General features: G+C 39.3%; 1 long non-coding RNA gene across 3 annotated transcripts in view; it reads left to right on the forward strand.

Moving 5' to 3' along the window:
• LOC137165345 (uncharacterized) overlaps positions 1–15,258 on the forward strand; it is a 117,934-nt gene that overhangs the window by 18,192 nt on the left and 84,484 nt on the right. For all 3 annotated transcript variants that reach the window (XR_010923340.1, XR_010923341.1, XR_010923339.1), the window contains exon 2: positions 4,205–4,260. This is a non-coding gene — a long non-coding RNA (uncharacterized lncRNA). The remainder of the gene's footprint in view (positions 1–4,204; positions 4,261–15,258) is intronic.

The raw sequence follows: 15,258 nt of genomic DNA on the forward strand, positions 1-15,258 counted from the left end.
GTATTGGATGAAATGGAAGCATGTCTGCAATTGTCAAACATTTTTTCAGCAGGTTTTCTGTCTTTTCTAGCAATTTTTTTCATTTGTCTCCCACACAAAATATGACCATATTCTGTAGTTTGCCCACATTTGGGGACAAATGTGCCGGCTGTTCGGTGATTGTTTTTGTATTTCTAGACCTCTCAAACCTACATAAACCTATTCCTTTCCATCTTGGTAGTGTGTGTTTTAAGGTAGGCAGAATGAGCACTAAAGAGGATCTCAAAGTGAAGGTGAATAACCCCTCTTATAAATACAATGGCGTAGGGGAAAATCTCTCGTTTTACTGTATTGTTCTGAGATGTTTTCCTTAGGTTTCATGTTGTGTTTGAGATATACAGCACAAAATGTTGCACATCCTATACACTATTGAATTTCTTTGTCCAATAACTGTCACCCTTAGCACGAGTTGGCTGCAGTCATTGCTGTTCAGTCAAAGAGGAACCAAATTCACGTGCAGGAGCAAAAAAAACCCCTTTCTCCTAGCCTGCCCAACAAGAATCTATCTCATTCAGTTGTGGTGGGCATATTTTATTGTATATGTGTTAACAGTGGTGCAAAATCTCAGGCATGTACCAGACATAGTGGGTAGAAATCCATACCTTTGCCTGGTGGTCTTCTAAGTGAATCATCAGTTGTCTTCCATGAAAGTCCAGAAAGCTTTGTAACCAAAACTGAAAAAAATACACTTTTAATTACATATGTGAGAACAGTGGCTTCCTGACCTTTAAAAAATGTGACAAGCTGAAAAAAGATATTCGGGTGAGAGTGCTCTCCGTGGGATCAGCATCCATGCTGGGAAGTACAAGACCTGGCTAGTGTTCTTTGCTCTGCTACTGACCTGCTGTGTGACATGGATGGGAGATCATATGAACCTGTGATGTTCTGTACAGCAGCTGAGAACCCTCAACATAGATATAAGAATGATTCCAACCACTCCTGCTACTCTAAACCTCATGATTAGCAGTGCCAGAAGCTACTGCCAGTACTAGTAGAATCACAGAGACACTTTAGTTTTACCTAATATTATGACACCATCAAGGCTCCTGTAACCGAGTTAGCCCGTACCCATGCCTATACTGTAATTGTCAGAAGTCTGAAATGTCAAGAAACTATGTCAGTGACCTCTTCCCCAAGCTTCCAAATTATCTTCCCCAAAATTGATTGATGAGGTATGCTTCCTGGCTATGCTGATAGCTTATTTAGGAAGCACTGGTGTGCTGTGCCCTGTAAGGGAACACTGAGTTCAACTAACATATTTCTCAGCCTTCATTTCAGTGGGAACTGCTAGGTGCTCCAACTTTAAATCAGCCCACTTATTTAGAAGCTTAAAGGTGAACTTAGAAGCCCAGTTTAGGTATCCGTTTCTTAAAATTGGCTAAAATATACTTGGTTTTCCATATTTATTCAGTTCATCCCTTCTACACACAGTAAACAGCACTGTGCTATGTGAAAAATACAAAGCACATGAAAATAATGGCAAAAGCATTCGGGTAGACTACATCTCATAATGTCGTAAACACAAGATGAAGATAAGGAATGTATTGCGTAGCTTCAGTGTTATCAAATATATTTTAGTAGCCCAAGACAAGGTTTGATTTTACCTAGATAAAACAAAAAAAAAAGTTCCTGTGCTAAGTCAACTAAAAAAAATTAACCCCTTCCAGCTTCAAATGTGAAATGATTCAGATTTTTGTTTGTTTTTTATCTTTAATTCATAACATTAAATCTGTGAAGACTTGTTTTCAAAGCAGTTAACCAGTCAATAATATTGGCTACAAAGTTCTGATTTAAAATGACCTTTTAAAAATGCTATATGAAATTAAATTTTAATGAGTGGTAATAAATGGTGAAACTTCTATAGAAGAAAATATGGTACTAGCCTCGAGCCCTTGCTGTATGCCATCCACTTCAGCACCATATTATGTAGCTTCTCTTTAATTATCTTCAAGCAGGGGGGGAAGATGATGATAATTCAACACTTGGAAGAACTGAAAACAGTTTTAATACTGCGCTTAAATGCTATCTTCTTAGGTGAATAATTACGTGGACTATGCTCGGTTGGTTTCATAACACTGCTTACGAGCAATGCTGTTCTGTTAAATTTAAACAGACAGGATGCCATTTTAAGTTTGTTCCATTTTTCTTTTGGTTACATTGACAATTTGAGTAAGAATTTCTCATAAACAGTAGACGAGTGTATGGTTATTGCTCTATAAGAGAGACTGGTGCTGCAGTTTTGCAGTGCAGAGAGCAAAAGTCTAATGTTGGTGACCCTTCAAGGATAAAAAGAGATTTCACAACAGGCATAGGGAGAACAAGAGGAGAAGTAAGGAAAGAGGAGGGGAAAGGAACATCAACTTGCATTATTAAATTGGTAAATGGTACTAGAATATCAGCCTCCCCACAATCAGCAATGACTGGAATATATCCAGAAATTCTGAGTGGGTCTGTAAATGTATCCCCAACCATAGCCTTTGGCATAGTCTTGTATTCTCAGTCCCTAGGGTGCTGAGTTTCATTTCCACATTTGCTAAATGAGAACAATTTATCTTAAATCAACGATAATCAGTGTAAACACTATTATTAATTTATTTGTTTCCAGTATAGAAAAAACAGTAGGATGAAGCTTTCTTCTTTTTATCAGTGCTTTTTCTACCCCTTTTGCCCTGAGGATCCTATTAGTAGAGAGATGAGCAACTCTATTTCATCAGAAATAAATTATTCCTCACTTTTTTAATGTAAGTACTGAAGGGCTGTAAAGATTAGAAATATGTTTGAACCCCCCTATCACTTGATGTTATTTTCCTTGATGTACCAAGCATCTTTGGGGGAAGTGAAACAACACATCCTTTTGAAAGCAAAGTTATTTTAAAAGAACTCTAGCAAGGAGTTGGGTTGATGTACAAAATAATTCAAAATCCATGCAAAAATATTTAACATCCTGTATATGTGATGTGATGAAGACCCATCAAAATTTTTGGTGTATGTAAGAGACAGAATGTTTGCAGGGAAAGTAGGTGGCAGACCTAGTCACCCTCATCTTAAAAATGATTAGAAAGCTGTAATTCCCAAGGAACAGTAGGCTAATTCTCACTTTCTTCACAAAGGGGCTAAGGATGAAAAAACACCTTTAATTAATAAGCACTGTTGGCACTATGCTAGTAACAAGCTGCTATAAATGAAACTCTAATTGCTACAGAACAGAGTATTGTGTAGAAATGCATTTTACTCGTAAGTGCTGTTCTTTGTTGTAGCTATTCTACCTTCTTGTGTATAATAGAAGTAGCCTTGCCAATTTAAAAAAAAAATCTGTCTTCTGTCTATCTAAAGGGGTTAAAAAGCCCTCATGAAGAGCTGAATAGATAAAATGTGGTGATATCGTAGGAGTGACTCAATGCAAGTTAGATTAAGCTGTGTAAGGAGCTTTTACTAAACTACTTATGCTTGTAATTTGTATAATTAAAACAATAACAAAGAGACATGTTAAACAGTAGCTTATGGTGGAAATATATAGAGATTGAATTATCTTATTACAACATTGGATTTGACACTTGTATGTATTCTTTTATTGCAGATCCTTTTTAAATAAATTACTGTTTAGTATTACTCTATAAAGTGATTTTAACAATATTTACCTAATTCATAGATGTGCTCTTAGGTTTAATTAGTTGAATCTTGCAATGCACTTTGAATCAGATTACAATAATTTGATTTTAAACGCTTCTTGGTGGGCTGTACCTTCCAATATGTGTGAGGGAAGCACGTTACACATTGTTGGTGCTATTGGAATATTAATAATTTGTGTATGTAAAGTAGTAAAATCTCTGATCATATAGGCATTGAAACCCCAAAACTCTCTCTTCAGTTTTTAGAAGTTGGGAGATACAAGAACTGCAGGGTGGTAAAAGTGTATTAAAATCAGGCTTTTATTAGTAAAAGGCTGAGGAAAATGGAGTATTGGATGTTCTCCTATAGAGAGCTGTCCAAATTCATCATAATTTATTTACTTAGAACACTTTATAGCCATCATCAACAACTTGTTGCTGTATTTTCATAAAAATGGAGGTCAGAATTCTTAATTTTAGACTGTTTGCAACTATACAATGCCTAACAAAATCACTGACACCAAGAATAAGCAGTTCTCACTTTCCCCTTTCTTTAGAATTGCCGAGTGAGTGAATAATCACAAACCTCATAAAAAGCAGAAAGAAAGGCAAGGTAAGTACTAAGATATTTATTTTTGGCATCTGGAAAGTGTAATATATGTTGTGCAGAAGATCTCTTACACTATTTGGTTAATCTCAGCAGCTAATTCGTTTGGTATGTTAAATGGAGTCTTTCAGCCAAAAAAAAATGCTTCATTTTTGCAGCCTAGTATTGTAACTGACATCTTGAGGATCATGTTCACAGCATACCCAAGTTTAGTGTACATGTACATACAAGTCTGATTCTGTTTTTTGGTTTTTTAATGTTCGTGGTGGTAGCGCATCTTGAATTTAATATTCGAATGCAGCCCTTACACAACCTTACAGAAAAGAGGCACTGAGACGTGGCTAATGAGAACAAATCCTTGCTACTGCAGTTTACAATAGCACCAACAAACATGGAATTGTGTGTTTATAGATTTTAAAAACCACTGGCTGCAACTTTATTAAAACACTAAATTCAAGGTGACCCGACATCTTTAGTTCCTTCACTGTAGATCTCTGCCTCTGTGAAAGCCTTGCTCATGAGAGAAACCCATGCCCAGCTAAGAGATGCAGCAGCTCCCCTGCATGCAACTTTTCACTAGTGAAAATCTCCTCCTGGAGGCAGGACTCACCTGTAATGGACTCCTGACTAGCAGGTTGTGACAATATCCAAATATTAATAATTCATGGTTTACCACATATCAAATGCCCTTTCATTGATCCTGAGATGTGCAGGTCCATATTAGAAAGAAGGGAGGACTGGCCAACCTCTTGTTCCCATTAGGGTCATCTTGAAGAGCACAGCATGCTGGACCTCTGTGTAGAGGTGGAAATCTCAATTCCCACGTGTTATTTCATGCTTACCCTTTCCTTTTGAAGTCTGTTTGCTCTGCTGACTTTGATTACCATTACTAGAATTTCATATGGTAGCATCTAACAGACCATGCTGTCCATTTCGATGCAAAGAGAAGACTAATTCAAAAAGAAAAACACAACAATTAAAGGTATATGGCCCTGACCATCCTGGGCCTCTCTAAGACTCCAAAACCTGGTGACATCAGTGGGAATCTTTCAGTTGATTGAAATAAACGTTGGATCAGGCCCAAATGTTGCTTCACATGATAGACTCCCTTGGCTCATGGGTCTTCAGTGGTTCAGCTCTCCTATAAGAAAGGTAGTTGGTGTGGGTTTTGTTCGGTAAAGTGTTCATTTGTAGCAATAAGCCTTTAGTGCACAGAGCCTGTTTAAAAGGTGAATTTCTTGTGAAGGAACAGTATTGAACTAACGTTGCATATTTGACTCTTTGCAGTTTCAGTAATGAGAAAAAGCATGGTATTATTCAGGTGGCTTTGAGATATGCATGAATCCCCATATTCAGGTTTTCAGCTGGAGAAATCAGAGTTCAGGTTTTAGATTAAAACCTACACTTTCGGAATCCAATATCTGATATTTATGTTTACATTCCTCTTGAATATCAGGAAAGATAGGACATTCAATGCTATTATTACTGATATTTGATACATCTACAGTACATAAATTCTGCTGCCTCGGTACCTCAAAAGAAGTGCTCTTTGTTAAAGAAACACAACTGCTGCAAGGAAACACAAGCAGAGGAGATATTTAAGGGGGGAAAAAAAGATTATAAACCCAGTAGACCGTGTTTATATCATGGTGCCTACGAGGCAAAAGTTTGCAATCCTGAAAACAAACTTAACCTTTTTATATTATCTAAGGTCATTAACAGCAAAGATCAGCAAACAAATTTCAGAGATGTCTTTAAGATTATTAGAGCTGTTGGAAAACTATTTGGAATATAGGCAGTTCTTCTTTAAGTTAAATAAAAAGAATTCTATTGATTTGTGAATTAAAGGGGAAACCCTGAGATATAAAATAAACTGGATTATTACAAACTATTAGCAAGTTCATCTTCTAACTCTCCCTTAGAAAAGGATCAGGTTCTGAAAGACAAATGCTTTTTGAAGCAGTCTTGCGTACAAATGATTGATGTCAAAAAGGTTAAATTAAACTTTTATTTTACTAATCATTAAAGAATTAAACCAATAACACATGCCACTTCAGAGAAAAAAGAAATCTTTCTATCAAGCATGCCATTCACCAGAGGCCCATCTTGCTGTCATTGCAGTATATGCCTGAATTCCCATTGGCTTGAAAGGGAAGCAGTCTAGCTATGGATTAATAATAATAATTAACTGATAGGATTTATAAAGACTGTTATGAAAACCATCACCATTTAACAAGGTCTTTTAAAATGAAGACAGAGGAGAAGTTCAAACAGAAATACTATCTCCATGCTTATTCTCAGCCAGCACTCATTTGGCATTGCAATGCGAAACAGTCAAGCGCCAATAAAACATTAGTGATGTTATTTTTTTTAAAAGCGGGGGAAAGGAAAAGAAAAATCTCTCAACTTCAAGAACATACTCTGCCTAAACTAAACAAAGTGATGCAGACAATTGTAGCATAACCAATACTATTTGTGATTAAAGTAGATGGTAGCTGTTTTACCCTGCTATATTATGCATCACAGTAATAAAAATGTACCTAAAACATCCCTTTTAAAGAGTTATGGCTGATTTTGCTAATAACAAAGAACATATCCTGAAAAGAGATTATTATTAATAATAATAATAATAATAATAAAAACCTTCACTGCAATTATAAATCAAAATAATAGTTACCATTAAAAAAATTAAGAGAACATTGCCTGGAAATGACATATTGTACAGGAATGTCTTCCCCACTCTATTTCCCAGAAGATGATTTCCATTAGTTACAGTAGAGTTACAGAACATTAAATACCCAGCAAATAAGATACTCCCTTCTGCTGCTGAAAGACTTACATAACAAGAAAGTTAGAGCTTTGGAATCAGGAACTGATTTACAATTTTATGGGGGAGGTCCAAGTGCAGCACACAGGTCTGCATAAGGTGCAGTAATTTGGATCTCTGTGAACTTCGGTCAGAGATGTCACTCTTGCTTAGCTCAAGTCGGGCAGCTGTTGGAAGGTGAATGAAAATGCAGATGGAAGAAAAATCAATATGTTCCAAATACAACTGGGGGAAAATTACATTGGTAAGCCGAGAATGAATATATATGAAAATATTTAAGATCTGGTCCTGCAACTCTTACCCAAGTAATTACTCCATGAAAATCAATAGAACTGCCTGTGTGCCTAAGGACTACTCATGTGAGTGAGGAGGGCATCAGAACACCAGTATGAAATGTGCTTCTTGCATCCGGTAAATGCCACTAGAGTTGCATAACAAGGAACGTATTTTGCATGCAATATGGATACTAGCCCTCTGACAGCCTCTCGGGATTTTATGTGTTGGTGCTGGAAGTGAAATGAAAACCCTTTTCAAAAGCAAAGGTGTAATTGACCAAGTGTTGGAAGTCACAGTTTTGTGCTATAATACATAGTTTATAAATTATAGCTTTAGCTACATAGGAACCTTATAATAATCAAACAATGATAGGCAGCCATAGCTGTTTATTGTGAAAGTGCTACATTATCTTTATAATTTTAGAACTTTGAGATAATGTTTCCAATGCACTGAAATTTAGGAGTATCGGTGCTGACCTCAAACACTGTATGTTGAATATACAGTAGGATGAAAAGCTTCAGTAAGTAAAGATCAATAAGATAGATTTTCCTTGTACTTCTAAAAACATAAAAGGTTTTCAGGATGCTAAATTTCTAACTATAAATAAATAACAACTTTCTTAACACCATGACTATAAAATCTGACATGAGGAGAAAATATCTAGTTTAAAATGACAGAAAGTTAGAAAGGTCAGTCATTTGTTATACTCTTATTTGCATTTCAGTGAGGAGATGATTAATAGTTATCATTTATATTGTGTTAGCACCTAGTGTGGTATAGGTTAAGTGCTCCAGGAAGTGTAGAGATGACACCCTTCCTGTACACGCTTTATGCAGACATTTTGTTTTCCTGGGGGGCACTGTATGCTGGTAAGAGAAACAACAAAGGAACATAAGATAGGACAGTACAGCCTACAAGTACCAAGTTTTGTTACTGTTTACTTACGTATTTCTGTTCCTAATAAAGGGTTTATCTTGAAACTGGTCTGCTCATTAATAAGATATTGCACTTAAAAATGTAGTCATGGACCAGGACCCCACTGTGCTAGGCACTGTATAAACAGAATAAAAAGATGGTCCCTTCCCCCAAAGAGATTACAATATGAGTAGATAGTAGAGATAACAGCCAACTTGTTTTAAAATCAACGTTTATTAACATTGCTTTTAAAAGTGACTAAATGTGTTTGAGGTTTTTTTTTAAAAAGTGTATAAGATTTTGCTTTTTTGACTTTCCCAGATTTTAAAAACTGATCTCAGTAATGGTTTTACATTCCTAATAAAGTTAGAGCAGAGTGTAATATTCTATCATACCATATGTCAATCAAAAATTCTCCAGTATCAGTAATCATCTGCAAAGAGTGATGTTCACACAAGCTCCTCTCTGCTAGGAATCAAATTCCTGTGTAAAAATATTAAAAAAGGGAAAACGTGGTTGAAAATGCAAGCAAGGGACCAAAGGACTGTTCTCAAACCTGAGTATTTCAGTATAGTGTTAATAACGTTACATCTTGGGAGATAGGATGTCAAGGCAGCAGCTGGATTCAGATGGATTCTATTCTTGGATCTGCCAGTGACTTCTCTTGTGACCTTGGGCACCTCACTGTGCTGTTGTTCTCTATCTGTAAAATGGGGATAATGATAGCTCTTCTCTCCCACCCTCTATCTCTTTTGTCGATTTAGTTTCCAAGGTCATTCAGCAAGGAACTATTTCTTGCTATTTGTATATACAGCAACCTATCACAATCTATTCATATTCGTGTCTTAGTTACTAATGTGGCCCATCTGCTGGGGTCTCTTGGCATTACTGTAATACAAATAATGCATAATAATAATTAGAGGAGAATATATTCACTATGTCAATCTGCTATAAGGCTTTCTTGCTATATATGTGTTCCAATACATCTTCTACATCTTTCATTTCTGTGATGATTTGTATATGGCTACTCTTCACTGGCAAATCTATTGCTATCTCAATTACTTTGATATTAAATCCGCCATTATAAATACTTAGACAATGGGAATTTCAGATTATTGTAAGTCATATATATAGCTCAGAGGTGTTGTTACATCTCTACATGGAAGTGCAATGTTAAGAAATTCATTCTCAGTCCTCAGGCAAACTAATTTTTGTTACAGGTCTGATATGACAAACTGGGTATTTGTATATTCATTTTGATTCCTAAATTAGGTGCTAGAAAATCACAGGTGGGCTATGTAAATGTTTGAAAATGTGAAGCTCATTGCAGAGATGCATGCCTCTCTAGATGTTCAGATCCAGATGTAGTTAAGCCTCTCTAGTCTAGGAACTAGCCTGAAAATCCTGGGGTTGGGGGGCTGAGGGGATGGAGGAAGCTTCTTCAAAATAGTTCCAGTAGTACTTTCTTCTGGCTGGGTAAGAAAATGATGAATAACCACTATTTATTAGCATTTTACACTTATAGTTCTGAATAAAACAAGGATGTATAAAGGCATATGAAAACTGAATTTATGAAATACTTCAACCTTTAAAAATGTCCAGGACCAATTTGGTTTGGAGAACAGATCTGTAACTTGAGGTCATTTGAAAATTTTCAAAAGAAAATGAACAGGTTTGGTTTACAATATTTTATTTTTTTTCCCCATTTTACAAAATGAAAACAAGTTTTATAGTTTTATTTCAATTTTTTTTCTCCCTTTCTACTACCATTAACCCCATTTCTCAACACACAAAACTTTTAATGCAAAAATGTATTCGTATCAGAATGAGCCCAAAGACATGGAACTGGGAGGATTTGATTTCCCCTGGGTTTATGATTCAGGGCCCAGCTCTGGTTTGATTCCTCTCTTCCCCAATAGATAAAGTCTATGAAGGGGATCACTGTGATTGTCTAGTGATCTGCTATATAACACAGGCCATAATATTCCACCCAATAATTAATGTTGGTGGGGACTACTCTTTTCTAGTACATAGAAGGCTCCAGGATTGTCACTTTCCTCACAGTTCAGGTTTTCTAAACCTTTTATCATTTTTCTTGCTTTCCTCTGGACTCCTTCCAATTTGTCCACATCTTTCCTAAATTGTGGTGCCCGCAGTTGAGCACAGTACTCCAGCTGGGGTCTCACCAGTGCCAAGTAGAGTGGGACTCTCGCCTCCTGTGCTTTATGCAACATTTCTGTTAATTCATTATGTGAATCATATTCGCCTTTTTTTGCAGCTGCATCGCATTGATGGTTCATATTCAGTTTGTGTTCCGCTATAACCCCCAGATCCTTTACAGCAGTGCTACCATCTGGACAAATATTTCCCATTATGTAGTTGTACATTTGATTTTTCCTTCCTAAGTGAAGTACTTTGCACTTGTCTTTATTTATAATGCTTTGCAATATCAGCTTGAGAGCTGGACTAGCATTTTAAAGTGCTATCCAATACAGCTTACTTAAAACAGTTATTAAGGGAAATGGATATTTATGGGCAGGATGTAAATCAAGTTAAGACTAAGAGTTAGTTGGGCATAAAGGAGATTTGCCTGAAGATAAAATTCTACACACTGTGTTCTTCCAAAGCAACACACCATAAATGGAAGAACCCAGAAGCCCAGAGCTTCCTCTTCCATATTTTAATAAATAAATATATTTTACATCCTGGTTGCTTATATTTTGTGATCATTTCATAATCTTAACAGTACCAGAAGTTTCCTTTAGTCAGACCAGCTGCTATAGTAATTTCACAGAACCCAAGTTCTGTTTCATATTTATCCTGTAAACATGGGAACAGGAACACTTTTGTACTCTTTCCGTCTCATTTCTCCCTACTAAATTTAATTAACCCTAATGTGGATTCATCATCTCAGTAACCACTGTGCAGTACCACCCTCAGACAGTCTCATTTAAACACTCTTTTGGCTGTATGAATATTTTTTCTAACATGGCAGCAGTTCTTTCCTCTCTGCACAGCATGTTACTGTTCTTTGGTATCTGTGAAGACGTTGTAACCATAGATACCATGCACAATTCAAACATGAATCTTCCAGGCAATACAATTTCACCTGTAAATATTTTGATGAGGAGAATGATAATGCTTCAGATCAAGGTCTCAACAGAGAAAATGCATATATATATTAACTGAAAACACTGATTAGGGGAATTAAAGCAGCATTCTCGGCAATGCTCCTTCTCAGGAATAGAGGACAGAGTTGAATCTAAGCCTCAGAACTTCCACATGGCAGTGCAACGTGCCACTGCTGGGCCAGCATTGGTATTTTTTGTGTTAGTAATGGCTAAGAGCCTGATCCAAAGCCCATCGCAATTCCATTGAATTCAATGGGCTTTGGATCAGATCCTTACAGCTTTACTGGTCACTTTAAAGTGGTCCTGTAAGTAATTTGTAAAATGCTTTAGGATGAGTATATATGTAAAATATTATTACAGTGTTCTCTGTTCCAAATGTAGGCAGAGTTGGCTCATCCCCAAGGTAAATACAGTGCAGTAAATTGTAGACCTAGTTTAAAAACATGAAATGTTTTGGGCAAAAAATGACTTCACAGTTTTTCAATGGAAGAAATACATTTTGTTGAAAATTTTCTCAGTGAGTCTCATAAATTGAATTTTCATAAAGCTTAGTGCATGGATTTTCCAGAGAAGACTTTAAAACTGAAGTTCACTCTACTCTATGTGCACATTTTTAAGGGTAGACTAAACTAGTAGATGAGAAATACATAATACAGCACCCTGTCTTTAAGGACATATACCACACACCAGATGGAAAACAAATTGTGCGTACAGCATTATCAATATTGCCACTGATGCTACCAGAGCTACAGTATGTCACAGTAGCAGCTCCATTAACCCTGCTACTCCTATTGGGACTGCCTTGTTGTTTGCCTACTTTGTGGCTGTTGTCAATGAATGGACTAAATTAGAGGATTTTAAATGTCCTTTTTATTGACCTCTCGCTTTGTCCTTGGATCATGCAAGATGGTGATGCAAATATTACTATGTAAATTGTTGCAAAAAGTTATCACTAGGTCTGACTCCTGCCGTTTCTGTAAATTATGTTGTTGCACTTATGACCCTTATAGTTCAAACTTTAGAAGCATAGCTAGTGCTTAAGGTGATGGTCTTCCCCCACTTTACCTGGTTGATTTGTCCTCTGCTCTCTCTCTTCTCTGTGTTACGAATTTAATACATTATTAACACATCCACTTAAGGACACTTTCCTTTCTACCTATTGCAGTCTACAGCCTCTTCTCTGCTTGTTCTCTCTCTCCCTTTCTCTCTGTCTGTTGACACCAGAAAAACATATTCTTCCCTGTAGGAAGGCGCTGTGGCCTTCCCCGGAGTCTGGACCCGAGGAAGGGCTGCAGCAGCCTGGCTGGACAGAAACAGGCCCAGCAGACAAGTCTGCCCGGCAACCAAAAGGCAGGGCAGTGATAGGACCGCCCGGCCCGCCCAATCGGCAGTATAAAAGACAGGCCCCAGAGCTCAGTCTGGGACTGAGGCCTAGGCTGGAGTGGAGCTGAGTTGATACCAGGGAAGTTGTCTCACGGAGCAGAGACTCCGACCATCCCCAGACCGACCTGGGCCTGGAGACTGGGTAGGGCCTTCACGTAGCTGGACCAGGCCATCTGGCCAGAGGGACTGGACCGAGGTACCAGAACCCTGAGACTGGACCAAGCCCCCTGAGCAACCCGGGTGGAAGATACCCCCTGAGGCCGGACGGGACCTGGAGGAGCTGCCAAACGTCAAGCCCGCAGAGACGGGACAGAACCTGGATGAGCTGCCTGAGGCCGAACCATCCCCCAAGCCCTGTGACCTAGAGGAGCTTCCCCTCGCGGAGGAGCTCCCCGCCTTGCCACCTGTGGACGAGGAGGGACTGGCGGGCTTACCCCGGATCGAGCACCTCAACAACCCCGTGGACCCTGATGAGCCAGGTACCTGGGGATACGGGGAGGAAGTGGCCCAGGGACAGCCATAATCAGTGGCTGGGACAGAGGCAAGCCCCATCGGCGCGTTGTGGTGGGAGCCCCGCCGACTGAGTGGCAACGCCTTTACCACTACTAGGGCCCTGGGCTGGGACACAGTGGAGATGGGTGGGCCTGCATCCCCCTCCCCCTTTCCCTAGCAACCCCGGGAGAGCATCCTCCTCCCTACCACTCCTGAGAGTGGACCTACTGCTTGCTCACCCTGCCTAAGGGTCGGAGCAATTGATATATTGCTTGCTCACCCTGCCTAAGGGCCGAAGCCATTAACTGCTTGCCCGCCCTGCCTGAGGGCCGGCACAATTGGCTGCTTGCTCACCCGCCCTGCCTGAGGGCCGGCACAATTGGCTGCTTGCTCGCCCGCCCTGCCTGAGGGCCAGGGCGATAGACTGTTTGCTGCCTGAGGGCTGGGTAGGACCCCCACAAGAGGGCTAACTGTTCCCCCTTTGGGAAGGCTCTGCGGCCTTCCCCGGAGTCTGGACCCGAGGAAGGGTTCCAGCGACCGGGCCGGAGAAGACGACCCTGTAACATGCCCAAAAAGAAAAAAGCACTAAATATGATGATTTTCGCATTTTTTTCGTAAATCATAAAAAAGAAGAGAAAAATCTATCACTCTTTTTCTAGGTGCCAGCACTGGGTCAGAAATGTGGTGATTGTAACAGAGTGGCCGGCCTCTTTAAGGATCAGGATACCTGGGCAACCCTTTTTAATAAGCCTTGTCCTATTACACTTCTGCTCAGTTTAGGACTTAAAAAGGGAAGAAGCCCAGTAGTTTGGGGCTGGCTGTGGAAGAAAGCAGTTGAGCTGGATTGTGATTAGATTTGCTGAGCTTACTCCTGCGATGGGCCCCAACGGGCCAGGGGGCCAAGATCTGTGACAGTGCTGGGCCAGTGTTCCACAAAGAACGAGAAGCTGAAGAGGAACCGAAGAAAGACCAGAAGCTCAAGCCCAGAGGGGGTCAAAAGATGCTTCATTAGTGTTTTGTACGATAGTTCTGAGTTCTATTGAGGGGTCCTGTTGAGGAGCCCTTTGACTTACCACTCTGGAAAGAACAGTGCGATTTTTGGTGAGTTCTGTTGTGATTTAGATGGACTTTGCTGTTAGCCTGATGGGAGCTGAGTGAAGGGACTCTGAAGAGGCCAGCTGGGAGAAGCCTGCTTGGGGCCTGACCAGTTACAACTGGACTTGGATAGCCCAGAAAATGATTGAACTTTTAAGTGATCTGGCTATAGGGCTAAGTTACTGAAGACCCAGACAGAGGGTCCAACAGCAGGATGCTATGAAGAGGAAGGCTCAATAACCCTGCACCCAGACACAAGGTGGTGCCAGCCAGTGAGTCATTTCTTTGCACGTGAGGTTCATTCTGAAGCAGGACCCTCAGTAACAATGACTGAATTATATATGCAGTTGCATAGAGATTATGTTTAACATACACATGGATGGGTCTTTGACAGCTACAGGCAGATAAGAACCTCATGTTTCTTACATCACTTAGGGCATTGCAAGACCTAGAGTCAGACCTGGCAATCATTTTAAATTTGATTTATGAAAAATATGGAGGTCCCCTATGTCCCTAGGATGCTTGAAGATGCAACCTGAGTCATTTCAAGATGCCTATTTCAAAGGCAGATATAGAAACAACCTATCACTAGTTTTCCTTCCACTCCAGGCTCTTCTTGGTGTGAGTGTGAGTGCCTCTGATCATGCAGGTACAATTCACATTAGCAATACTTGCCACAGCAAGCTGAAAAACCTCCTTGCCTTCAGTTCTGTTGTGATGCAGAGGTTTCATTTTCTCCAAGCAAAAAGAAGCTTTCACTATGAGGAAAATAATCCCTGATTTTCATTTTGGACAAGACAGTGCATTTGGAAACGGGTTGGGTGGACTAGCAGTTCTGTTCCTCTTCCTAAAATCAGGCAAAGGTAAAAGTTACCCATTTATATG

Source organism: Emydura macquarii, unplaced genomic scaffold (assembly GCF_026122565.2).
Source record: "Emydura macquarii macquarii isolate MOO-44397 ecotype Brisbane River unplaced genomic scaffold, CSIRO-AGI_Emac_v2 contig_2768, whole genome shotgun sequence".
NCBI lineage: Eukaryota > Metazoa > Chordata > Testudines > Chelidae > Emydura > Emydura macquarii.